Source organism: Sapajus apella, unplaced genomic scaffold (genome assembly GCF_009761245.1).
Source record: "Sapajus apella isolate SASKATOON/1434 unplaced genomic scaffold, GSC_monkey_1.0 scaffold5, whole genome shotgun sequence".
Lineage (NCBI taxonomy): Eukaryota > Metazoa > Chordata > Mammalia > Primates > Cebidae > Sapajus > Sapajus apella.
In genome coordinates, this window is record NW_022436945.1 from 49,693,488 (window position 1) to 49,704,239 (window position 10,752).

General features: G+C 41.1%; 1 pseudogene; it reads right to left on the reverse strand.

Moving 5' to 3' along the window:
- Positions 1 to 717: 717 nt before the first annotated feature.
- Positions 718 to 1,884, reverse strand: LOC116548794 (annotated as a pseudogene).
- Between the last annotated feature and the right edge of the window lie 8,868 nt (positions 1,885 to 10,752).

Below are 10,752 nucleotides of genomic sequence, written 5' to 3' on the forward strand. Positions count from 1 at the left end.
TTCTCTCCTTCATACCAATTTCATTTATGTTTTTAAATTACCTTTGTAATTTCATTTCTGATTATGAAACTGGTGCATATTTATCATATAGAGAATATAGGAGATCACAGAGGAAAAAATACTCATGATTTTACGGTCCAGAGATTTAATGGTATAAGTTGAGTATCCCCAATCTGAAAATCGGAATCAAAAATGCTTCAAAATCTGAAACTCTTTGAGTGCCAATATGATGCCATAAGTGGAAGATTCAATGCACACAAACTTTGTTTCATGCACAACATTATTTAAAATATTGCATAAGATTAGCTTCAGGCTGTGGGTATAAGGCATATATAAAACTTATTATTTTTTTTAGAAAAGCTGGCATAAAGCAATTTTATTGCAAAATAAAACTTGAAACTCATATATGGTACTGGGGGGAGGGGGCAGCAATAATTTCTCTCACCAAATCACTACACAGAACAGCAAAGGGGTGAGAAGGGGCTGAGGGAGGAAAAGCCAGGAAACTTTGAGATCAGCAGAGGGAGCCAAGCATCAATAAACATGAGATGCTGAAGCTGCGATGACCAGCAACATTTTCTTAAGAGAACATTCAAGGATTCATCATGATGGCTGGGCTTTCATTGGGTCTTAAGTCGACAAACAACACCTTCATTTTAAACAGTCCTTTAAAGTTCTCAAGGTTTAGGAAGTGGTGGAGCTTGGAAAGTTATGAGATTACAAAATTTCTGAAAATCCATTAGAAAAACCACAGGATGGGAAAAAAATAAATAAATAAGCCAGGCCACAAAGAAGGCTTCAGAGGTCCCTGCTGGCTCAGGGACAGTTAGATACCTGCAGTGTCCAACATCGCAGTGAAAATGACCTGCTTTCAAAGGCAGAGGGTTTAAGGAGAGGGTACGGTGGGACTGGTGGAGGGAAAGGCTCTCCCCATGCCCACCTCAGTTTTAGGTAGGGCTTTTATTTTAACCCAAGGACATCTCTCAACTTGGAGAATAATTCAGCCCTCAATAGCGCCTCAAATCTGCTATGGCTTTGCAGCGCAGCAGCAAGAATGTTTAATATATAATAGATAAAAATTTCATCCAAAAAATTAAAATAAAATATTCTTGCAACCCCCCACAACACCAATTCCTATTGTAAATTTAACCTATCACTTGTACTCTTAATACTTGATCATGTACTTCATTGGAAACTTAGACCCAAAAGACTGAAACTGAATCTTCACCCCAAAATGAAACAAAATAAAATGAATAACTTGAGATTTATGGCATATGGTTTAGGTAAACACACATACGAGGATAAAGGGGAAGAGGAAATGAAGATGTCGGAAGCAAAGCTGAGTGAGAGAACACATTCAGTCGGGGCAGATGTCTATACAGAGTGTAGTGGAACATCAGGAAAAGCTCCATATGGATTCATGTGTACACATCTGGGGGCACCAGGATCCCTCCATGACAGACCCAAGGACAGAAAGCTAAGGGAGGAGTCCATTCCTGTCATTCCAGTTTTAGAAGCTCCACATCAAAGACAAGAGTGGCATGTGGTGGGATGATATTTGGGTGCCCAGTGACACGGTAGGCATAATCTGGAGATGTAGTCAGTTTAGCTCCCTGGCCCACACTCATCTGGGCAACCGCTTCTTCCGAGCCTCGGATCACCTCCTGCTTGCATAGCATAAACCTAAAGGGCTTGTTTCTGTCCCGGGAGGAATCAAATTTCTTTCCATCTTCAAGCATCCCGGCGTAGCGCACCACGCAGGTCTGGCCGCGCTTCGGGAAGGTGCGCCCCTCTCTTGGGGAGATGGTTTCCACCTGCACTCCCATGGCGGCGGTGGACGCTGGACGGGTGGGCAGCATGACAGGCAGCGTGGACCGACAGCAAACTTATATGTAAAACTTAAATGAATTTTGTGTTTAGACTTTGGTTCCATCCCTAAGATTATGTATATTGAAAGATAATTTAAAAAATATAAATATATATACATATATGTATTTACATATACATATATACACGTATGTATATATTTAATTTAGATCTACAATTTATATACACATTTTTAATTTTTAATTTGTATATATATACACACAATTTATATACATGTGCGTATATATATACAAATTAAAAAATCACACACACACATTTATATATATATATATATATATATAAATATATATATATATACATATATACACACGTGTGTCATTGTGGTAAAAATTTGAGTGTGGAGAAACACAGAACATGGCTGAGACTTGGTGGATCAGAACCCTGCTACTGGGGAATTGAAAGGCATGGGCTTCACTGTGCAGAGGGCCAGAGGGGCCAATCTTTGAAGGGCAGAACTGCTGGGAGATGCAGGGGCCTGGTCAAAGGAAGGAGACTTGTGGTGAAGAGAACGAATGAAGTAACTGGTAGAAATTAAAGGTCCTGGTAGAACAAAATAGAATCCCAGAATGAAAACACACATGCCTGTCCCACAAAGCCCAACAATATTTCCTAAAATCACCAGGAAAAATACATTTTGGGCAAGTACCTTATCCAGTGATCCTATCCATGTATCAAGACAGTGGGAAAAGTTCATTAAGCATGCAAAACTCAGTGAGACTTGATTCCCTCATGAGGCCTCTGTTAAGGATAAATACCAGTCAACAAGTGATGCTTCGGATGCACTTTTGAACAGCATGTGCATCAATGTATTTAATTGTAGATCTAAGCCCAAAACCAAGGTGGGGACAGGTAGGGCACAAAGGCTGTCCCTTTATGTTTGGGTTGAAATAACAAATAAGAAATGGCAAGTAAAGAGGTTAGAGAAGAGGAAAATAATGTCTTTGATTGTCATAGTGGTACAATTTTGAAGTTGAAAGATGTAATTTAAAACTTATAAACCAAATAGAAGTGTATTAAGTTAAAAGGGTATTAGTGATGTCAAAAATTTTTTAGTGCAATGTTAAACAGGAGCTATACAACCCTTCCTAAATAACAAATGAAAGGCACACACATACACACAAACACAAAAAGAAAACAAATAACATCAACAAAGAAATACGGAAAATACAACCTGCCACATATTGTAAATATAGACTAAAATATGGAAGAGTTTAGAATGCCATCAGGGAAATAAGAATATATTCTTATCTGCCAAAACCAATCATAACAATAAAAACATAAAACACTTTATGTAAAAAATCCAGTAGTTAAGAGTGATAGACAAAAAAAATTTAATTAGATTTAAAACTTAAACATTGTAACTAATAAACTAAAATTAATGTCTATACAGAGTGTAGTGGAACATCAGGAAAAGCTCCATATGGATTCATGTGCACGCAACTGGAGTCCGCATGATCCCTCCATGGCAGAACCAAGTACAGGGAGCTAAGTAAGGGGGCCATTCTGTCATTCCAGTTTTAGAAGCTCCACAGTGAAGACAAGAGTGGCATGTGGTGGGATGATGCGTGGATGCCCAGTAGATTAAAGTTAAATTTGTGACAGAGAATATTTTTTATCACAGCAGAATGGCAGCAAAAACAAATTAAAATTAATTCTGGTTGAAAGTTAAAATTTGAGCAGGGAATATATAGTTTTTTGTTTTTTTTTTTTTACAAAGAATGCCAACAAAAAAAAGTATATAGTAAAATTTTGAGATTCTAAAAACATAAATATAATAACTGACCCAGGCAGGGGTGATTAATTGATGATGAAATGCTCAGAGGGAGATTGTCAAAATACAGGATATTCATGCTGTTTCAAACCACTTTCAAATTATAAATAAGGTGTCTTTAAAAGGGACAGAGCTGATAGACCCTCTCCTTAACCAAGTGAACGTCCTAGTATCAGAATAATGGGGATGAAGACACTGGGTTTTCTCTGCCTGCAGGTGGGCTGAGGGAGGAAGCTCACAGCATGACTCTGCAATGTTCCTTGCTAAATGTTTAGGCTGAATTTAATCATGAAGACATTTTCAGGCGACTTCTGAATGCAGAGCTTTCAGCCAGACAGCTGACCTGTCCTCTACAAAGAAGTCCATGTCACCACCATCAATCACAACAACCAAAAGAGGAAGCGATGTTTGGGGTTCCAAATGACTAAAACTGATAAGCTACATAGTTTTTACTTTTTTTGAACCAAAAATGTCTCTTGGTCATTTCGTTGTGTTCTTGGTGGTAACATGGACTATTTGAAGGAGACAAGTCAGTTGTCCTGTTCAATGTTCTACCTTCTGCAATTGTTTGAGGATTACCTCCTATGAAATTCAGGCTAAATATTTTCAGCAAGAACATGGCACTGTTCATACTCTACCCTGGCAGAGTCCCGGGTGACATGCTGTCTCATCCCAGTGGCTCTGGACTTTTGTTCTCTACAGGATGCAAATTGAGAGGAGCAGGGCTAAGGCTTGTTAATGCTGTGCGTCCATCTGAGAATTGGTCTCCCTAGGTATTAATCACAATTGGACTAGGATGGACTGTGGCTTCTCAAATCAAAGGAGCCTGGTGGGTTGAAATCAGCAAGAGCATTCTGTGGTCTAAAATTCAATCCTCTGTGAAGGTTCCCTGTAGGGTCATTGTATTTGGACTTGAACTTGCTTTGCTGTCTTAGTTTTTTCTCATCAATTGGAAAAGCCACTTTTTTGGCATCTTTTCATCCTTTGAATCCTTCTGGTAGTATTTGGTACCTATAGGGGAGGGAGAAAAAATCCTCAAATAAGCATTTCTGTCAGGTCCTTTTGAAAACTGAGTTTAGAGGGTTTGCTAAGTGGTGATATCCCAGGGGCAAACTGATCTCCTGCTGGGAGCTGGAGCTGAGGGTGAGGGTTGGGCTGGCTGAAAGGGGAAGCCCCATTCACAAGTGAGAAGAAAACACCACTGAATTTCCCTCAACTTCCAGTCAGCCTGTGGTGCAGGATATAGGGACCCTGCCTATGCCCAACAGGCAGCCGAGAATATCAGCCCCTTTCCTCCTGATCCCCTTTGTCTGGTGGAGAGTGATGGCTTTTCCTCCCAGTGAGGATGTGCTCAGCATCAATCATACATGATCAGACAGAGGGCTGCAGAAAAGGAAGGTCCTCTGCAGAAAAACCCACTCCCTTAAACTCCATGTCCCAGTCTTCTAGGGAGGAGCAGGAGGCTATGGGAGGAACTCTGGATATAAGAAGCAGCAGGAAGCTCAGACAACATCCACGTCCACTTCCAACATTTAAAACAGAGGTGTAGTGATGCCACTCGGATATCATTGGACTAAGGCCACATGACTTGTTATTGAAAACCCACAAATTAAAACCCACGAACTAAGGCCCTTTCAATAAATATTGGGGGAAGAGAGGGGAAAGGCTCCAATCTGGAGGTCTCAACAGCCATGAGATGCTGTTGTGTCAACTTGGCTATGATAGGAATAAGCTTTTACAAAAAATATAAGAAATATGATGTCTGTGGTGCTTTTTGGGTTGGTTAAAATAATTTTTTAAAGAAAAAAATATATTTGTAAGTATTCTTTCAAAGAAGATCAGGAAAGAAAGAAAATTAAAAGAAAAGAAGACACTTAAAAAGGAGATGCAAAGAGAGAGCAGGGAGTGTAATTATGATCCTACTTCTTTTCCCTAATGCCTGGAAGTTGATTCCACACCTGGTTACACCTTACGGGATTTCTAGAAATCTTCTCAATATCTAGACCAACAAAACTCTGAAGTACAAAGTGAAAAGGATTAGTTTGTGTTTTACTACACTCTCCCCTCCCACTCATTGTTTTCCAAAGTACATTTTGGGAAAAGTTTACTTTTTAATATTTAATGTCAGTGTCAGGAGTGTCATAAAGAAGTATTCGTATAAGAGCTCTTGAAAATTTCAATCTTGATTCCTTATTGCATTCTCTTCAGGAGAGTGAGACTAGTAAGTTCTCTTTCAGGGCTTCGCAGAAGGACAATAACTGACTGAAAGTAAAATGTTCACATTGCAGTGCCGAGCCAATTAGTGGGCTGTAAAATATGTGTGGTTAAATGTAAACTGGAAGTTTTATTTTAAACTGCCAAAGAAAATACTAAATTCCACTATATGTAATACGAGAGATATTATTTCTGTACATTAGATGTTAATGTAATGATTATTTCTCACTCCATCTTGTTTTCAAAATTGAGCAAGTGAGCTTCAAGCAGAGGCTAAAGGTCTAATCTATAAATTTTCTTGTTTTTCTTCTTGCTTTTTTCTATGCTATACAAACAGTGCTGTTGAGAGGGGAATATAGGTGCCATCAAAGGCTGACGGAGGCTCAGCATTTGGAGTAGCTAAACACATGGGGCACTTCCATGTTGGTAACCTGAGATCATAGAAGACCAGTGGTACTTCATATCCTTAGCCACAGATTAGAGTCACATGGGAATATTTTAAAATTACACACACCCAAACCACACCCCAGGCCATGTGAGTGAGAATCTCAAGGTGTGACATCAAGTCATTCATCTTAATTGAAACCTCACCAGGTGTTTATCACATGGCAACATGAGATAGAGATACTAAATAGAACAACCCAATTTCCCATCATTTTTTTTCCTTTCAATGTTTATCTCATGAGTGCATTTGTTCCCAGTGGTTCCATGGATTTTAGTCTTCTCTCTGACAACTTCAGTGAAAGCTCTCTCTTATCCATTGGGCTGGGCAAAAGCAAAGACTGTCCTGTGGATAGATTCTTGCCTGTCATCTTGTGCATACATAAAGCTGTTCCTGGAGTCACTTTTCTCAAAGTCAATTCAGAAAATGCTATCTCATGTAAGCTGGCCTCAAGATTCATCTGAGTGGCATTTAGACCATTAACTGGACTTGTAGTAGTGGAAATGAGAATAAAAGGGAGAGAGATTAGAATGATGTACCTAACGATGTATGCAGTTTTGAAGTCCTGCCCTCTGCCTGAACTTTTGAAGTGATATCCATTTATAATGTCATAAGTGTCCTCCAGTTAATGTCAGCTCAAATGGGTCCATGAGCTGAGAACACTGAATCCATGGCAACTCCATCTATATTGGCACAAGTCTGCAGATATGGAGCTGAAGACAAACCTGATTCCAGGCCAGTAGCTAACTCCCATCTGGTTCTAGTTTAGTTTTCTAAGTGGGGCTCTTTGTGCTCAGTTTCAACACTTCTCATTCAGAGGAGCAAGGGAAGATTAAGGGTTGAATCAGTTGGGTTGCTCATAAGCCGAAGCAAGAGAAAACCCTATGTGTAAATGATGTAGTAAAGCAATGCTTTCTGCAGAAAGAGATAATGGAGTTGGGGATGTAGGGAGGAAAGGTAAATTTCCCAAGAGACTGTGCAATGCCAGCAAAGAACCCTGTGTTCAGCAGCTGAAACTATGCAGTTGGATGAAGACAATGAGACCTGGCACTCCTGTGGCCATGAGAGAAACTCTCAAGACAGCAGAAGGAGAAGGAATACAACAGTTCAGGGAGCAAAGAGGAGATGGGGACAGAAAAGGCCTGGTGGTTAGGGGAGGTGCCACCCAGAGGGAAGACAAGACAGAGGTTATAGCAGACACTGGAGAGAACACATGGAAGAGGAAAAGCATTGAGAGGATAAGCTGCCACCATCGACAGAGAGAAAGAAAAAGTGAGTGCAGCTAATGGTCATAGATGGGATTACCTTTGCACCCTAAGCATGAAGGCCGGGGAATCCACTTGCTGAACCGGAGTTTTCTTTTAATAGACTTTGGTTTCAGGACACTTGAGGCATGAATGTGTCCAGTGACTTGATGCTCTTGTGTGTTGTCTGCTGAGCATTCAACTGCATCCCCTTCTAGCTGCAGAGGGTTCTTCATTCCAACAGAGGGCTCTAAATCCAGCTCTGAAAATTAAACAATAGCCAATGACACCCACTGGCATCCGTGATCTTACTGTGACTTTCTCTTCCACCCAAAGGACATCATATCAGAAATGTGGCCTTGGACAGGAAAGTCCAAAGTGTGAGGGGAAGCCAATAGAGTGACTTCAATATTTTCTTTTTTGTTGATCTTTCTTACATTGCTCAGTAAGGACAAGTTTGTCAGGAAGCCAAGGCACTCCTGATTCACAAAAATATTCAAGAAACACAAGATTAAGAAATACAAATAGCATCCAGGTAGATAAGGCAAAAGCAAGGAAATGCCCCTGTATGTATTCTCTGCTTTGGGGAGGTAAGAAATTATAAAAGTGAAAGTTAAATCAGAGCTGAGTTCAAACAGGGGATCGGGATGGAAGGGCCTGGCAGGGTGGCAGCCTATGGGACATATGGTATATATATATATACCATATGTAGCATACACAGGAAATATACAAAACATATGTGATAAATTACATCAATGCATACATCTTTACGTATTAATCTAATTAAATATTATATAGAGTTTTGGAAATGCTAAACATAATATTAAAATCACTATTCTGGTCCATTCAACTTGGAAAAAAAAATAGAAACATGAGAAGAATGAGAAAGAAAAGGTGTGGGAAAAGCAAATGATCTTTAGACCACAGGAAAAATCATCAGGTGAAGGAACATATGAATGAGACAAAAGCATTCCCTCTGTCCTCTCACCTGATGCCTGATCAGGCTCTGGACTCTAGGGAATGTAAGTAGGAGAGTGTGTGTCTGAGCCAGTGGGGTGACTCTTGGCCAGGGGTGTGAGAATCCATAGAGAACCAAAGGAGATTCCAGTGGGAAGAAATGAGTTTAAATAAGTTATCATGGCACGTGTCAGGGACTGCGCATTCCCAAACACCTGCTGAGCCGCTAACATCTGTCCTCTCCACGGGCCCATATAGTGCTCATTTACTTATGTGACCCTTTGTCCTCCTGACGACAGGGGTCCCTTCATTCCTCTGCTGAGTGTATGACTTCACAAATCAGCATGAGGCAGCCCAAGGGGCTCCAGGAGGAGATATTGAGAGGAACACAGTGACAATGAACACTACCCAGGGTTTTAAGGAAATCTGAGCAGAAGTGGTTTCTGTGAGATGGAAACTGAGGACATGGCCATGGACATGATCGGAGATGATGAACTAAACAAATTTTCATTAAAGAGACTGATGTGAATACTTTCCATGTCGGATTTGCCCTTTGTTTTCAAAAACTGCAGAAAATAGTGGGAAGAAGGAGCTGGACATGACATGAGACTGACTTGTGGGCCCAGGATTTACACTGTAACTGAACAGACCTCATAGGTTGTCACTGAAAGTGCCTGATAGTGGAGATTTGGCATCATGAGGGATGGGGAAGAAGAGGAAGAAAACTGGCAGAGGAGTATGTGTGAGAAAGGAAGGGAAGAGGGGTCTATAGAAAACAGAGAGCGTTACAATTTCTCTGACTCAGAGAAGGCATAGTTGTGAAGTCAATTTATAAATGTATATTTGGCAGAAAGACAAGTGGATTAGATAACACCTATATATAGGTTTATTGAGCAATTGTTACTGAATCAGGCCTTTTGGAAATTATAATAATTAATACTCTCAACAATGATTATAAGTAGATGCTATGTTTTAGGTAACTCCGATGAGGAAACAGATTTACATCGCCAAAGACAAAATCTTTGGCGAAGGTGAACCACCAGGAAGTGGCAAACCCAGGTCCTGAGAGCAGATTTTGTCCTAAGCTCCAGGCTCGTTCTCACTTCACTGGGTTGGAGCATCATGGATTTCAGCATGACCCTGAGTGAGCATGAAGAGGCCACATTCTCTCCTAAACTCGTAGCATCAAGGTCACCAAGACCTGGATTAGAGCTTCCTATCCCCTTTCCTTCCCTACCTTGAAAGGGACATTGGGTCCCAGGATCAGCATTGGCTGTGAAGCTGCAGGAGGTAGAGGAAAGGCCCAATGTGGCTAAGCCATTTCCACAGTCGAACCCTAGATCCAGCTGTAGTCCAAGAGAAATCGGCACCCCGGTACTTGGTTCCAGCTGTGTCTGTGAAGCCTGCAACTCTGACAGGTAGTAACTCAAGTCTCCACGGCAAGTCCCTTGGGGACAGGTCTCCTGGGTTGGAGCTAAAAGGAGAAAGGGCTTGAGTAGGAATGGTCTCAGTTTTCCCTTGTTAAGTGCTCCTAGACACCCATCCCTGCTGTTCATGCTTCTCTCTAAAGTCTTTCTGTGACCTAGGCCACAAGACAGACATGAGGTAAAAGCAGGTGATGTCACGTTTTCTGTCTGTGCCCGGGAAAGCTGGCATGGGCTGTGGTTCCAGGGCTAGGGTGCCCCTGACGTGAAATGGTTGTGTAAAAGTGTCTACATGTGTAGGTGGCCAGAGAAGAGATAATTGCCTTATTGAAGGCATGTAGGTAGGAACGTAATTTCAGAAAGGAGAGATTCCAGATCTTAAAAAAAAAGGTTTGTTGTACAAATACATCTAGATGAACTACTGTGGGCAAGAGCTTGTTAAAAGCCCTAACCCCTTTTCAGCTTTCATGCCCACAGCCTGCTCTTGAAAGAAGGAGCCAGATGACAGAGGAGTCACTTGGGACAGGAGTACAGGAAGTTTCATCCTCTGGATTTATGTGATCAAAACTGGATACCAGAGCAAGATTGAAAACAGGCTCAGTGTAGATGGCCAGCCTGAATTGACAGCCTGTCTCAGCAGCACAAGTTTCAGAAAGAAAACATGTGGAGGATGCCTGAGAAGACATTGGAGCTTTGTGAGCTTCAGGCTGGAGTACTCACAGGCTACATCCAGAGCAGAGCATGTGAGCTGATCATCCAATGAGGACAAGGTGCCACTGTAAGGCTGGTGGCAGTCAGACAGGTCACGTTGAA